We start from the raw sequence: 17,914 nt of genomic DNA, 5'->3' as shown, positions 1-17,914 counted from the left end.
TAGTGAGATTTCAGGAAACTCGTAGTTTTTTGGAAGCTTGGCAACCCCTTTCCATGAAAGGGATTTGCGCTGGTCTCTGCTTAGGGCTACAACAATAGGAAACAAACCATAGAGATAGAACTTGGAACTACTTTATTGTGTCAAGTTTCAAAGAGCGAGCACAAACCGTGTTTGATTTAGAGTTCCAACTACATGTATCCATATAGGAGAAAACAGAGTGAAACCTAAAAATTAAAACTGGTACTGCCAACAAACGGTTTAACCTGGAAGAACGAAATTTGGTGAGCCAAGTGGGATTGGGGTACTGATCATTTCCTGAAATTGTCATCAAGATTGGGTGAAAAAATGTGTGCTGAGATTTCAGGAAACTCGTAGTTTTTTGGAAACTTGGCAACCCCTTTTCATGAATGTGATTTGCGCCGGTCTTTGCTTAGGCTACAACACTAGGAAACAAACCATAGAGATAGAACTTGGAACTACTTTATTGTGTCAAGTTTCAAACTGCTAGCACAAACCGTGTTTGATTTAGAGTTCCAACTACATGTATCCATATAGGAGAAAACAGAGTGAAACCTAAAAATTAAAACTGTTACTGCCAACGAAGGGTTTAACCTAGAAGAACGAAATTAGGTGAGCCAACTGGATTGGGGTACTGATCATTACCTGAAAGTGTCATCAAGATTGGGTGAAAAAATGTGTGCTGAGATTTCAGGAAACTCGTAGTTTTTTGGAAGCTTGGCAAACCCTTTCCATGAAAGTGATTTGCGCCAGTCTCTGCTTAGGGCTACATCAATAGGAAACAAACCATAGAGATAGAACTTGGAACTTCTTTATTGTGTCAAGTTTCAAAGAGCTAGCACAAACAGTGTTTGATTTACAGTTCCAACTACATTTATCCACATAGGAGAAAGCAGAGTGAAACCTAAAAATTAAAACTGTTACTACCATCGAACGGTTTAACCTAGAAGAACGAAATTTGGTGAGCCAAGTGGGATTGGGGTACTGATCATTACCTGAAAGTGTCATCAAGATTGGGTGAAAAAACGTGTGCTGAGATTTCAGGAAACTCGTAGTTTTTTGGAAGCTTGGCAACCCCTTTCCATGAAAGTGATTTGCGCCAGTCTCTGCTTAGGGCTACATCAATAGGAAACAAACCATAGAGATAGAACTTGGAACTACTTTATTGTGTCAAGTTTCAAAGGGATAGAACAAACCGTGTTTGATTTAGACTTCCAACTACATGTATCCATATAGGAGAAAACAGAGTGAAACCTAAAAATTCAAACTGTTACTGCCAACGAACGGTTTAACCTGGAAGAACGAAATTTGGTGAGCCATGTGGGATTGTGGAACTGATCATTACCTGAAAGTGTCATCAAGATTGGGTGAAAAAATGTGTGCTGAGATTTCAGGAAACTCGTAGTTTTTTGGAAGCTTGGCAACCCCTTTCCATGAAAGTGAATTGTGCCAGTCTCTACTTAGGGCTACATCAATAGGAAACAAACCATAGAGATAGAACTTGGAACTACTTTATTGTGTCAAGTTTCAAAGAGCTAGCACAAACCGTGTTTGATTTAGAGTTCCAACTACATGTATCCATATAGGAGAAAACAGAGTGAAACCTAAAAATTAAAACTTTTACTGCCATCGAACGGTTTAACCTAGAAGAACGAAATTTGGTGAGCCAAGTGGGATTGGGGTGCTGATCATTATCTGAAAGTGTCATCAAGATTGGGTGAAAAAAAGGTGTGCTGAGATTTCAGGGAACTCGTAGTTTTTTGGAAGCTTGGCAACCCCTTTCCATGAAAGTGATTTGTGCCAGTCTCTGCTTAGGGCTACATCAATAGGAAACAAACCATAGAGATAAAACTTGGAACTACATTTTTGTGTCAAGTTTCAAAGAGCTAGCACAAACCTTGTTTGATTTAGAGTTCCAACTACATGTATCCATATAGGAGAAAACAGAGTGAAACCTAAAAATTAAAACTGTTACTGCCAATGAACGGTTTAACCTAGAAGAACGAAATTTGGTGAGCCAAGTGGGATTGGGGTACTGATCATTACCTGAAAGTGTCATCAAGATTGGGTGAAAAATTGTGTGCTGAGATTTCAGGAAACTCGTAGTTTTTTGGAAGCTTGGCAACCCCTTTCCATGAAAGTGATTTGTGCCAGTCTCTGCTTAGGCCTACATCAATAGGAAACAAACCATAGAGATAGAATATGGAACTACTTTATTGTGTCAAGTTTCAAAGAGCTAGCACAAACCGTGTTTTATTTACAGTTCCAAATACATGTATCCATATAGGAGAAAACAGAGTGAAACCTAAAAATTCAAACTGTTACTGCCAACGAACTGTTTAACCTAGAAGAACGAAATTTGGTGAGCCAAGTGGGATTGGGGTACTGATCATTACCTGAAAGTGTCATCAAGTATGGGTGAAAAAATGTGTGCTGAGATTTCAGGAAACTCGTAGTTTTTTGGAAGCTTCGCAACCCCTTTCCATGAAAGTGATTTGTGCCAGTCTCTGCTTAGGTCTACATCAATAGAAAACAAACCATAGAGATAGAATTTGGAACTACTTTATTGTGTCAAGTTTCAAAGAGCTAGCATAAACCGTGTTTGATTTACAGTTCCAACTACATGTATCCATATAGGAGAAAGCAGAGTGAAACCTAAAAATTAAAACTGTTACTGCCAACGAAAGGATTAACCTAGAAGAACCAAATTTGGTGAGCCAAGTGGGATTGGTGTACTGATCATTACCTGAAAGTGTCATCAAGATTGGGTGAAAAAATGTGTGCTGAGATTTCAGGAAACTCGTAGTTTTTTGGAGGCTTGGCAACCCCTTTCCATTAAAGTGATTTGCGCCAGTCTCTGCTTAGGGCTACATCAATAGGAAACAAACCATAGAGATAGAACTTGGAACTTCTTTATTGTGTCAAGTTTCAAAGAGCTAGCACAAACAGTGTTTGATTTAGAGTTCCAACTACATGTATCCATATAGGAGAAACCAGAGTGAAACCTAAAAATTAAAACTCTTACTGTCATCGAACGGATTAACCTAGAAGAACGAAATTTGGTGAGCCATGTGGGATTGGGGTTCTGATCATTACCTGAAAGTGTCATCAAGATTGGGTGAAATAATGTGTGCTGAGATTTCAGGAAACTCGTAGTTTTTTGGAATCTTGGCAACCCCTTTCCATGAAAGTGATTTGCGACAGTCTCTGCTTAGGTCTACATCAATAGGAAACAAACCATAGAGACAGAACTTGGAACTACGTTATTGTGTCAAGTTTCAAAGAGCTAGCACAAACCGTGTTTGAGTTAGAGGTCCAACTATATGTATCCATATAGGAGAAAACAGAGTGAAACCTAAAAATTAAAACTGTTACTGCCAACGAACGGTTTAACCTAGAAGAACGAAATTTGGTGTGCCAAGTGGGATTGGGGTACTGATCATTATCTGAATGTGTCATCACGTTTGGGAGAAAAAATGTGTAGTGAGATTTCAGGAAACTCGTAGTTTTTTGGATGCTTGGCAACCCCTTTTCATGAAAGTGGTTTGTGCCGGTCTCTGCTTAGGGCTACATCAATAGGAAACAAACCATAGAGATAGAACTTGGAACTACTTTATTGTGTCAAGTTTCAAAGAGCTAGCACAAACCATGTTTGATTTAGAGTTCCAACTATGTGTATCCATATAGGAGAAAACAGAGTGAAAGCTAAAATTTTAATCTGTTACTGCCAACGAAAGGTTTAACCTAGAAGAACGAAATTTGGTGAGCCAAGTGGGATTGGGTACTGATCATTACCTGAAAGTGTCATCAAGATTGGGTGAAAAAATGTGTGCTGAGATTTCAGGAAACTCGTAGTTTTTTGGAAGCTTGGCAACCCTTTTTCATGAAAGTGATTTGTGCCAGTCTCTGCTTAGGGCTACATCAATAGGAAACAAACCATAGAGATAAAACTTGGAACTGCTTTATTGTGTCAAGTTTCAAAGAGCTAGCACAAACCGTGTTTGATTTAGAGTTCCAACTACATGTATCCATATAGGAGAAAACAGAGTGAAACCTAAAAATTCAAACTGTTACTGCCAACGAACGGTTTAACCTAGAAGAACTAAATTTGGTGAGCCAAGTGGTATTGGGGTACTGATCATTACCTGAAAGTGTCATCAAGATTGGTGAAAAAAATGTGTGCTGATTTGTCAGGAAACTCGTAGTTTTTTGGAAGCTTGGCAACCCCTTTCCATGAAAATGATTTGCGCCATTCTCTGCTTAGTGCTACATCAATAGGAAACAAACCGTAGAGATAGAACTCGGTACTACTTTATTGTGTCAAGTTTCAAAGAGCTAGCACAAACCATGTTTGATTTAGAGTTCCAACTACATGTATCCATATAGGAGAAAACAGAGTGAAACCTAAAAATTCAAACTGTTACTGCCAACCAACGGATTAACCTAGAAGAACGAAATTTTGTGAGCCAAGTGGGATTGGGGTACTGATCATTACCTGAAAGTGTCATCAAGATTGGGTGAAAAAATGTGTGCTGAGATTTCAGGAAACACGTAGTTTTTTGGAAGCTTGGCAACCCCTTTCCATGAAAGTGATTTGTGCCAGTCTCTGCTTAGGGCTACATCAATAGGAAACAAACCATAGAGATAGAACTTGGAACTACTTTATTGTGTCAAGTTTCAAAGAGCTAGCACAAACCGTGTTTGATTTAGAGTTCCAAATACATGTATCCATATAGGAGAAAACAGAGTGAAACCTAAAAATTCAAACTGTTACTGCCAACGAACGGTTTAACCTGGAAGAACGAAATTTGGTGAGACAATGGGATTGGGGTACTGATCATTACGTGAAAGTGTCATCAAGATTGGGTGAAAAGATGTGTGCTGAGATTTCAGGAAACTCGTAGTTTTTTGGAAGCTTGGCAACCCCTTTCCATGAAAGGGATTTGCGCCAGTCTCTGCTTAGGGCTACATCAATAGGAAACAAACCATAGAGATAGAACTTGGAACTACTTTATTGTGTCAAGTTTCAAAGAGATAGAACAAACCGTGTTTGATTTAGAGTTCCAACTACATGTATCCATGTAGGAGAAAACAGAGTGAAACCTAAAAATTCAAACTGTTACTGCCAACGAAGGGTTTAACCTAGAAGAACGAAATTTGGTGAGCCAAGTGGGATTGGGGTGCTGAACATTACCTGAAAGTGTCATCAAGATTGGGTGAAAAGATGTGTGCTGAGATTTCAGGAAACTCATAGTTTTTTGGAAGCTTGGCAACCCCTTTCAATGAAAGTGATATGCGCCAGTCTCTACTTAGGGCTACATCAATAGGAAACAAACCATAGAGATAGAACTTGGAACTGTTTTATTGTGTCAAGTTTCAAAGAGCTAGCCCAAACCGTGTTTGATTTAGAGTTCCAACTACGTGTATCCATATAGGACAAAACAGAGTGAAACCTAAAAATTTAAACTGTTACTGCCAACGAACGGTTTAACCTAGACGAACGAAATTCGGTGAGCCAAGTGGGATTGGGGTACTGATCATACCTGAAAGTGTCATCAAGATTGGGTGAAAAAATGTGTGCTGAGATTTCAAAAAACTCGTAGTTTTTTGGAAGCTTGACAACCCCTATCCGTGAAAGTGATTTGTGCCAGTCTCTGATTAAGGCTACATCAATAGGAAACAAACCATAGAGATAGAACTTGGAACTACTTTATTGTGTCAAGTTTCCAAGAGCTAGCACAAACCGTGTTTGATTTAGAGTTCCAACTACGTGTATCCATATAGGAGAAAACAGAGTGAAACCTAAAATTTTAAACTGTTACTGCCAACGAAAGGTTTAACCTAGAAGAACGAAATTTTGTGAGCCAAGTGGGATTGGGGTACTGATCATTACCTGAAAGTGTCATCAAGATTGGGTGAAAAAATGTGTGCTGAGATTTCAGGAAACTCATAGTTTTTTGGAAGCTTGGCAACCCCTTTCCATGAAAGTGATTTGCGCCAGTCTCTGCTTAGGGCTACATCAATAGGAAACAAAACGTAGAGATAGAACTTGGATCTACTTTATTGTCTCAAGTTTCAAAGAGCTAGCACAAACCGTGTTTGATACAGAGTTCCAACTACATGTATCCATATAGGAGAGAAGAGAGTGAAACCTAAAAATTTAAACTGTTACTGCCATCGAACGGTTTAACCTAGAAGAACGAAATTTGGTGAGCCAACTGGGATTGGGGTACTGATCATTACCTGAAAGAGTCATCAAGATTGGGTGAAAAAATGTGTGCTGAGATTTCAGGAAACACGTAGTTTTTTGGAAGCTTGGCAACCCCTTTCCATGAAAGTGATTTGTGCCAGTCTCTGCTTAGGGCTACATCAATAGGAAACAAACCATAGAGATAGAACTTGGAACTACTTTATTGTGTCAAGTTTCAAAGAGCTAGCACAAACCGTGTTTGATTTAGAGTTCCAACTACATGTATCCATATAGGAGAAAACAGAGTGAAACCTAAAAATTCAAACTGTTACTGCCAACGAACGGTTTAACCTGGAAGAATGAAATTTGGTGAGACAAGTGGGATTGGGGTACTGATCATTACCTGAAAGTGTCATCAAGATTGGGTGAAAAGATGTGTGCTGAGATTTCAGGAAACTCGTAGTTTTTTGGAAGCTTGGCAACCCCTTTCCATCAAAGTGATTTGCGCCAGTCTCTGCTTAGGGCTACATCTATAGGAAACAAACCATAGAGATAGAACTTGGAACTACTTTATTGTGTCAAGTTTCAAAGAGATAGAACAAACCGTGTTTGATTTAGAGTTCCAACTACATGTATCCATGTAGGAGAAAACAGAGTGAAACCTAAAAATTCAAACTGTTACTGCCAACGAACGGTTTAACCTAGAAGAACGAAATTTGGTGAGCCAAGTGGGATTGGGGTGCTGAACATTACGTGAAAGTGTCATCAAGATTGGGTGAAAAGATGTGTGCTGAGATTTCAGGAAACTCATAGTTTTTTGGAAGCTTGGCAACCCCTTTCCATGAAAGGGATTTGCGCCAGTCTCTACTTAGGGCTACATCAATAGGAAACAAACCATAGAGATAGAACTTGGAACTGTTTTATTGTGTCAAGTTTCAAAGAGCTAGCACAAACCGTGTTTGATTTAGAGTTCCAACTACGTGTATCCATATACGACAAAACAGAGTGAAACCTAAAAATTTAAACTGTTACTGCCAACGAACGGTTTAACCTAGACGAACGAAATTCGGTGAGCCAAGTGGGATTGGGGTACTGATCATACCTGAAAGTGTCATCAAGATTGGGTGAAAAAATGTGTGCTGAGATTTCAAAAAACTCGTAGTTTTTTGGAAGCTTGACAACCCCTATCCGTGAAAGTGATTTGTGCCAGTCTCTGATTAAGGCTACATCAATAGGAAACAAACCATAGAGATAGAACTTGGAACTACTTTATTGTGTCAAGTTTCCAAGAGCTAGCACAAACCGTGTTTGATTTAGAGTTCCAACTACGTGTATCCATATAGGAGAAAACAGAGTGAAACCTAAAATTTTAAACTGTTACTGCCAACGAAAGGTTTAACCTAGAAGAACGAAATTTGGTGAGCCAAGTGGGATTGGGGTACTGATCATTACCTGAAAGTGTCATCAAGATTGGGTGAAAAAATGTGTGCTGAGATTTCAGGAAACTCGTAGTTTTTTGGAAGCTTGGCAACCCCTTTTCATGAAAGTGATTTGTGCCAGACTCTGCTTAGGGCTACATCAATAGGAAACAAACCATAGAGATAGAACTTGGAACTACTTTATTGTGTCAAGTTTCAAAGAGCTAGCACAAACCGTGTTTGATTTAGAGTTCCAACTACATGTTTCCATATAGGAGAAAACAGAGTGAAACCTAAAAATTTAAACTGTTACTGCCAACGAACTGTTTAACCTAGAAGAACGAAATTTGGTGAGACAAATGGGATTGGGGTACTGATCATTACCTGAAAGTTTCATCAAGATTGGGTGAAAAAATGTGTGCTGAGATTTCAGGAAACTCGTAGTTTTTTGAAAGCTTGGCAACCCCTTTCCATGAAAGTGATTTGCGCCAGTCTCTGCTTAGGTCTACATCAATAGGAAACAAACCATAGAGATAGAACTTGGAACTACGTAACTGTGTCAAGTTTCAAAGAGCTAGCACAAACCGTGTTTGATTTAGAGTTCCAACTACATGTATCCATATAGGAGAAAACAGAGTGAAACCTAAAAATTCAAACTGTTACTGCCAACCAACGGATTAACCTAGAAGAACGAAATTTTGTGAGCCAAGTGGGATTGGGGTACTGATCATTACCTGAAAGTGTCATCAAGATTGGGTGAAAAAATGTGTGCTGAGATTTCAGGAAACTCATAGTTTTTTGGAAGCTTGGCAACCCCTTTCCATGAAAGTGATTTGCGCCATTCTCTGCTTAGTGCTACATCAATAGGAAACAAACCGTAGAGATAGAACTCGGTACTACTTTATTGTGTCAAGTTTCAAAGAGCTAGCACAAACCATGTTTGATTTAGAGTTCCAACTACATGTATCCATATAGGAGAAAACAGAGTGAAACCTAAAAATTAAAACTGTTACTGCTAACGAACGGTTTAACTTAGAAGAACGAAATTTGGTAAGCCAACTGGGATTGGGGTACTGATCATTACCTGAAAGTGTCATCAAGATTGGGTGAAAAAATGTGTGCTGAGATTTCAGGAAACTCGTAGTTTTTTGGAAGCTTGGCAACCCCTTTCCATGAAAGTGATTTGTGCCAGTCTCTGCTTAGGGCTACATTAATAGGAAACAAACCATAGAGATAGAATTTGGAACTACTTTATTGTGTCAAGTTTCAAGAAGCTAGCATAAACCGTGTTTGATTTACAGTTCCAACTACATGTATCCATATAGGAGAAAACAGAGTGAAACCTAAAAATTCATACTGTTACTGCCAACGAACGGATTAACCTAGAAGAATGAAATTTTGTGAGCCAAGTGGGATTGGGGTACTGATCATTACCTGAAAGTGTCATCAAGATTGGGTGAAAAAATGTGTGCTGAGATTTCAGGAAACTCGTAGTTTTTTGGAAGCTTGGCAACCCCTTTCCATGAAAGTGATTTGCGCCAGTCTCTGCTGAGGGCTACATCAATAGGAAACAAACCATAGAGATAGAACTTGGATCTACTTTATGGCGTCAAGTTTCAAAGAGCTAGCACAAACCGTGTTTGATTTAGAGTTCCAACTACATGTATCCCTATAGGAGAAAACAGAGTGAAACCTAAAAATTAAAACTGTTACTGCCATCGAACGGTTTAACCTAGAAGAACGAAATTAGGTGAGCCAAGTGGGATTGGGCTACTGATCATTACCTGAAAGTGTCATCAAGATTGGGTGAAAAGATGTGTGCTGAGATTTCAGGAAACTCGTAGTGTTTTGGAAGCTTGGCAACCCCTTTCCATGAAAGTGATTTGTGCCAGTCTCTGCTTAGGGCTACATCAATAGGAAAAAAAACATAGAGATAGAATTTGGAACTAGTTTATTGTGTCAAGCTTCAAAGAGCTAGCATAAACCGTGTTTGATATACAGTTCCAACTACATGTATCCATATAGGAGAAAACAGAGTGAAACCTAAAAATTCAAACTGTTACTGCCAACCAACGGATTAACCTAGAAGAACGAAATTTTGTGAGCCAAGTGGGATTGGGGTACTGATCATTACCTGAAAGTGTCATCAAGATTGGGTGAAAAAATGTGTGCTGAGATTTCAGGAAACTCATAGTTTTTTGGAAGCTTGGCAACCCCTTTCCATGAAAGTGATTTGCGCCAGTCTCTGCTTAGGGCTACATCAATAGGAAACAAACCGTAGAGATAGAACTTGGATCTACTTTATTGTCTCAAGTTTCAAAGAGCTAGCACAAACCGTGTTTGATTTAGAGTTCCAACTACATGTATCCATATAGGAGAAAACAGAGTGAAACCTAAAAATTTAAACTGTTACTGCCATCGAACGGTTTAACCTAGAAGAACGAAATTTGGTGAGCCAACTGGGATTGGGGTACTGATCATTACCTGAAAGTGTCATCAAGATTGGGTGAAAAAATGTGTGCTGAGATTTCAGGAAACACGTAGTTTTTTGGAAGCTTGGCAACCCCTTTCCATGAAAGTGATTTGTGCCAGACTCTGCTTAGGGCTACATCAATAGGAAACAAACCATAGAGATAGAACTTGGAACTACTTTATTGTGTCAAGTTTCAAAGAGCTAGCACAAACCGTGTTTGATTTAGAGTTCCAACTACATGTTTCCATATAGGAGAAAACAGAGTGAAACCTAAAAATTCAAACTGTTACTGCCAACGAACGGTTTAACCTGGAAGAACGAAATTTGGTGAGACAAGTGGGATTGGGGTACTGATCATTACCTGAAAGTGTCATCAAGATTGGGTGAAAAGATGTGTGCTGAGATTTCAGGAAACTCGTAGTTTTTTGGAAGCTTGGCAACCCCTTTCCATCAAAGTGATTTGCGCCAGTCTCTACTTAGGGCTACATCAATAGGAAACAAACCATAGAGATAGAACTTGGAACTGTTTTATTGTGTCAAGTTTCAAAGAGCTAGCACAAACCGTGTTTGATTTAGAGTTCCAACTACGTGTATCCATATAGGACAAAACAGAGTGAAACCTAAAAATTTAAACTGTTACTGCCAACGAACGGTTTAACCTAGACGAACGAAATTCGGTGAGCCAAGTGGGATTGGGGTACTGATCATACCTGAAAGTGTCATGAAGATTGGGTGAAAAAATGTGTGCTGAGATTTCAAAAAACTCGTAGTTTTTTGGAAGCTTGACAACCCCTATCCGTGAAAGTGATTTGTGCCAGTCTCTGATTAAGGCTACATCAATAGGAAACAAACCATAGAGATAGAACTTGGAACTACTTTATTGTGTCAAGTTTCCAAGAGCTAGCACAAACCGTGTTTGATTTAGAGTTCCAACTACGTGTATCCATATAGGAGAAAACAGAGTGAAACCTAAAATTTTAAACTGTTACTGCCAACGAAAGGTTTAACCTAGAAGAACGAAATTTGGTGAGCCAAGTGGGATTGGGGTACTGATCATTACCTGAAAGTGTCATCAAGATTGGGTGAAAAAATGTGTGCTGAGATTTCAGGTAACTCGTAGTTTTTTGGAAGCTTGGCAACCCCTTTTCATGAAAGTGATTTGTGCCAGTCTCTCCTTAGGGCTACATCAATAGGAAACAAACCATAGAGATAGAACTTGGAACTACTTTATTGTGTCAAGTTTCAAAGAGCTAGCACAAACCGTGTTTGATTTAGAGTTCCAACTACATGTTTCCATATAGGAGAAAACAGAGTGAAACCTAAAAATTTAAACTGTTACTGCCAACGAACTGTTTAACCTAGAAGGACGAAATTTGGTGAGACAAATGGGATTGGGGTACTGATCATTACCTGAAAGTTTCATCAAGATTGGGTGAAAAAATGTGTGCTGAGATTTCAGGAAACTCGTAGTTTTTTGAAAGCTTGGCAACCCCTTTCCATGAAAGTGATTTGCGCCAGTCTCTGCTTAGATCTACATCAATAGGAAACAAACCATAGAGATAGAACTTGGAACTACGTTACTGTGTCAAGTTTCAAAGAGCTAGCACAAACCGTGTTTGATTTAGAGTTCCAACTACATGTATCCATATAGGAGAAAACAGAGTGAAACCTAAAAATTCAAACTGTTACTGCCAACCAACGGATTAACCTAGAAGAACGAAATTTTGTGAGCCAAGTGGGATTGGGGTACTGATCATTACCTGAAAGTGTCATCAAGATTGGGTGAAAAAATGTGTGCTGAGATTTCAGGAAACTCATAGTTTTTTGGAAGCTTGGCAACCCCTTTCCATGAAAGTGATTTGCGCCAGTCTCTGCTTAGGGCTACATCAATAGGAAACAAACCGTAGAGATAGAACTTGGATCTACTTTATTGTCTCAAGTTTCAAAGAGCTAGCACAAACCGTGTTTGATTTAGAGTTCCAACTACATGTATCCATATAGGAGAAAACAGAGTGAAACCTAAAAATTAAAACTGTTACTGCCATCGAACGGTTTAACCTAGAAGAACGAAATTTGGTGAGCCAAGTGGGATTGGGATACTGATCATTATCTGAAAGTGTCATCAAGATTGGATGAAAAAACGTGTGCTGAGATTTCAGGAAACTCGTAGTTTTCTGGAAGCTTGGCAAACCCTTTTCATGAAAGTGATATGCGCCAGTCTCTGCTTAGTGCTACATCAATAGGAAACAAACCATAGAGATAGAACTTGGATCTACTTTATTGTGTCAAGTTTCAAAGAGCTAGCACAAACCGTGTTTGATTCAGAGTTCCAACTACATGTATCCATATAGGAGAAAACAGAGTGAAACCTAAAAATTAAAACTGTTACTGCCAACGAAGGGTTTAACCTAGAAGAACGAAATTTGGTGAGCCAACTGGGATTGGGGTACTGATCATTACCTGAAAGTGTCATCAAGATTGGGTGAAAAAATGTGTGCTGAGATTTAAGGAAACACGTAGTTTTTTGGAAGCTTGGCAACCCCTTTCCATCAAAGTGATTTGCGCCAGTCTCTGCTTAGGGCTACATCAATAGGAAACAAACCATAGAGATAGAACTTGGAACTACTTTATTGTGTCAAGTTTCAAAGAGATAGAACAAACCGTGTTTGATTTAGAGTTCCAACTACATGTATCCATGTTGGAGAAAACAGAGTGAAACCTAAAAATTCAAACTGTTACTGCCAACGAAAGGTTTAACCTAGAAGAACGAAATTTGGTGAGCCAAGTGGGATTGGGGTGCTGAACATTACCTGAAAGTGTCATCAAGATTGGGTGAAAAGATGTGTGCTGAGATTTCAGGAAACTCGTAGTTTTTTGGAAGCTTGGCAACCCCTTTCCTTGAAAGTGATTTGCGCCAGTCTCTACTTAGGGCTACATCAATAGGAAACAAACCATAGAGATAGAACTTGGAACTGTTTTATTGTGTCAAGTTTCAAAGAGCTAGCACAAACCGTGTTTGATTTAGAGTTCCAACTACGTGTATCCATATAGGACGAAACAGAGTGAAACCTAAAAATTTAAACTGTTACTGCCAATGAACGGTTTAACCTAGACGAACGAAATTCGGTGAGCCAAGTGGGATTGGGGTACTGATCATACCTGAAAGTGTCATCAAGATTGGGTGAAAAAATGTGTGCTGAGATTTCAAAAAACTCGTAGTTTTTTGGAAGCTTGACAACCCCTATCCGTGAAAGTGATTTGTGCCAGTCTCTGATTAAGGCTACATCAATAGGAAACAAACCATAGAGATAGAACTTGGAACTCCTTTTTTGTGTCAAGTTTCAAAGAGCTAGCACAAACCGTGTTTTATTTAGAGTTCCAACTACGTGTATCCATATAGGAGAAAACAAAGTGAAACCTAAAATTTTATACTGTTACTCCCAACGAAAGATTTAACCTAGAAGAACGAAATTTGGTGAGCCAAGTGGGATTGGGGTACTGATCATTACCTGAAAGTTTCATCAAGATTGGGTGAAAAAATGTGTGCTGAGATTTCAGGAAACTCGTAGTTTTTTGAAAGCTTGGCAACCACTTTCCATGAAAGTGATTTGCGCCAGTCTCTGCTTAGGTCTACATCAATAGGAAACAAACCATAGAGATAGAACTTGGAACTACGTTACTGTGTCAAGTTTCAAAGAGCTAGCACAAACCGTGTTTGATTTAGAGTTCCAACTACACATATCCATATAGGAGAAAAGAGAGTGAAACCTAAAAATTAAAACTGTTACTGCCAACGAACGGTTTAACCTTGAAGAACGAAATTTGGTGAGCCAAGTGGGATTGGGGTACTGATCATTATCTGAAAGTGTCATCAATTTTGGGTGAAAAAATGTGTAGTGAGATTTCAAGAAACTCGTAGTTTTTTGGATGCTTGGCAACCCCTTTTCAGGAAAGTGATTTGCGCCGGTCTCTGCTTAGGGCTACATCAATAGGAAACAAACCATAGAGATAGAACTTGGAACTACTTTATTGTGTCAAGTTTCAAAGAGCTAGCACAAACCGTGTTTTATTTAGAGTTCCAACTACGTGTATCCATATAGGAGAAAACAAAGTGAAACCTAAAATTTTATACTGTTACTCCCAACGAAAGGTTTAACCTAGAAGAACGAAATTTGGTGAGCCATGTGGGATTGGGGTACTGATCATTACCTGAAAGTGTCATCAAGATTGGGTGAAAAAATGTGTGCTGAGATTTCAGGAAACTCATAGTTTTTTGGAAGCTTGGCAACCCCTTTTCATGAAAGTGATTTGTGCCGGTCTCTGCTTAGGGCTACATAAATAGGAAACAAACCATACAGATAAAACTTGCAATTACTTTATTGTGTCAAGTTTCAAAGAGCTAGCACAAACCGTGTTTGATTTAGAGTTCCAACTACATGTATCCATATAGGAGAAAACAGAGTGAAACCTAAAAATTAAAACTGTTACTGCCAATGAACGGTTTCACCTAGAAGAACGAAATTTGGTGAGCCAAGTGGGATTGGGTACTGATCATTACCTGAAAGTGTCATCAAGATTGGGTGAAAAAATGTGTGCTGAGATTTCAGGAAACTCGTAGTTTTTTGGAAGCTTGGCAACCCCTTTCCATGAAAGTGATTTGTGCCAGTCTCTGCTTAGGGCTACATCAATAGGAAAAAAAACATAGAGATAGAATTTGGAACTAGTTTATTGTGTCAAGTTTCAAAGAGCTAGCATAAACCGTGTTTGATATACAGTTCCAACTACATGTATCCATATAGGAGAAAACAGAGTGAAACCTAAAAATTCAAACTGTTACTGCCAACCAACGGATTAACCTAGAAGAACGAAATTTTGTGAGCCAAGTGGGATTGGGGTACTGATCATTACCTGAAAGTGTCATCAAGATTGGGTGAAAAAATGTGTGCTGAGATTTCAGGAAACTCATAGTTTTTTGGAAGCTTGGCAACCCCTTTCCATCAAAGTGATTTGTGCCAGTCTCTGCTTAGGGCTACATCAATAGGAAACAAACCGTAGAGATAGAACTTGGATCTACTTTATTGTCTCAAGTTTCAAAGAGCTAGCACAAACCGTGTTTGATTTAGAGTTCCAACTACATGTATCCATATAGGAGAAAACAGAGTGAAACCCAAAAATTAAAACTGTTACTGCCATCGAACGGTTTAACCTAGAAGAACGAAATTTGGTGAGCCAAGTGGGATTGGGATACTGATCATTATCTGAAAGTGTCATCAAGATTGGATGAAAAAACGTGTGCTGAGATTTCAGGAAACTCGTAGTTTTCTGGAAGCTTGGCAAACCCTTTTCATGAAAGTGATATGCGCCACTCTCTGCTTAGGGCTACATCAATAGGAAACAAACCATAGAGAAAGAACTTGGAACTACTTTATTGTGTCAAGTTTCAAAGAGCTAGCACAAACCGTGTTTGATTCAGAGTTCCAACTACATGTATCCATATAGGAGAAAACAGAGTGAAACCTAAAAATTTAAACTGTTACTGCCAACGAAGGGTTTAACCTAGAAGAACGAAATTTGGTGAGCCAAGTGGGATTGGGGTACTGATCATTACCTGAAAGTGTCATCAAGATTGGGTGAAAAAATGTGTGCTGAGATTTCAGGAAACTCGTAGTTTTTTAGAAGCTTGGCAACCCCTTTCCATGAAAGTGATTTGTGCCAGTCTCTGCTTAGGGCTACATCAATAGGAAACAAACCATAGAGATAGAACTTGGAACTACTTTATTGTGTCAAGTTTCAAAGAGCTAGCACAAACCGTGTTTGATTTAGAGTTCCAAATACATGTATCCATATAGGAGAAAACAGAGTGAAACCTAAAAATTCAAACTGTTACTGCCAACGAACGGTTTAACCTGGAAGAACGAAATTTGGTGAGCCAAGTGGGATTGGGGTGCTGAACATTACCTGAAAGTGTCATCAAGATTGGGTGAAAAGATGTGTGCTGAGATTTCAGGAAACTCATAGTTTTTTGGAAGCTTGGCAACCCCTTTCCATCAAAGTGATTTGCGCCAGTCTCTGCTTAGGGCTACATCAATAGGAAACAAACCATAGAGATAGAACTTGGAACTGTTTTATTGTGTCAAGTTTCAAAGAGCTAGCACAAACCGTGTTTGATTTAGAGTTCCAACTACGTGTATCCATATAGGACAAAACAGAGTGAAACCTAAAAATTTAAACTGTTACTGCCAACGAACGGTTTAACCTAGACGAACAAAATTCGGTGAGCCAAGTGGGATTGGGGTACTGATCATACCTGAAAGTGTCATCAAGATTGGGTGAAAAAATGTGTGCTGAGATTTCAAAAAACTCGTAGTTTTTTGGAAGCTTGACAACCCCTATCCGTGAAAGTGATTTGTGCCAGTCTCTGATTAAGGCTACATCAATAGGAAACAAACCATAGAGATAGAACTTGGAACTACTTTATTGTGTCAAGTTTCCAAGAGCTAGCACAAACCGTGTTTGATTTAGAATTCCAACTACGTGTATCCATATAGGAGAAAACAGAGTGAAACCTAAAATTTTAAACTGTTACTGCCAACGAAAGGTTTAACCTAGAAGAAAGAAATTTGGTGAGCCAAGTGGGATTGGGGTACTGATCATACCTGAAAGTGTCATCAAGATTGGGTGAAAAAATGTGTGCTGAGATTTCAAAAAACTCGTAGTTTTTTGGAAGCTTGGCAACCCCTTTTCATGAAAGTGATTTGTGCCAATCTCTGCTTAGGGCTACATCAATAGGAAACAAACCATAGAGATAGAACTTGGAACTACTTTATTGTGTCAAGTTTCAAAGAGCTAGCACAAACCGTGTTTGATTTAGAGTTCCAACTACATGTTTCCATATAGGAGAAAACAGAGTGAAACCTAAAAATTTAAACTGTTACTGCCAACGAACTGTTTAACCTAGAAGAACGAAATTTGGTGAGACAAATGGGATTGGGGTACTGATCATTACCTGAAAGTTTCATCAAGATTGGGTGAAAAAATGTGTGCTGAGATTTCAGGAAACTCGTAGTTTTTTGAAAGCTTGGCAACCCCTTTCCATGAATGTGATTTGCGCCAGTCTCTGCTTAGGGCTACATCAATAGGAAACAAACCATAGAGATAGAACTTGGAACTACGTTACTGTGTCAAGTTTCAAAGAGCTAGCACAAACCGTGTTTGATTTAGAGTTCCAACTACATGTATCCATATAGGAGAAAACAGAGTGAAACCTAAAAATTAAAACTGTTACTGCCAACGAACGGATTAACCTAGAATAACGAAATTTTGTGACCCAAGTGGGATTGGGGTACTGATCATTACCTGAAAGTGTCATCAAGATTGGGTGAAAAAATGTGTGCTGAGATTTCAGGAAACTCATAGTTTTTTGGAAGCTTGGCAACCCCTTTCCATGAAAGTGATTTGCGCCAGTCTCTGCTTAGGGCTACATCAATAGGAAACAAACCGTAGAGATAGAACTTGGATCTACTTTATTGTCTCAAGTTTCAAAGAGCTAGCACAAACCGTGTTTGATTTAGAGTTCCAACTACATGTATCCATATAGGAGAAAACAGAGTGAAACCTAAAAATTAAAACTGTTACTGCCATCGAACGGTTTAACCTAGAAGAACGAAATTTGGTGAGCCAAGTGGGATTGGGATACTGATCATTATCTGAAAGTGTCATCAAGATTGGATGAAAAAACGTGTGCTGAGATTTCAGGAAACTCGTAGTTTTCTGGAAGCTTGGCAAACCCTTTTCATGAAAGTGATATGCGCCAGT

This window comes from Spermophilus citellus (assembly GCF_964194105.1).
Source record: "Spermophilus citellus genome assembly, chromosome: 11".
Lineage (NCBI taxonomy): Eukaryota > Metazoa > Chordata > Mammalia > Rodentia > Sciuridae > Spermophilus > Spermophilus citellus.
Note: the sequence above shows the minus strand (reverse complement) of the source record.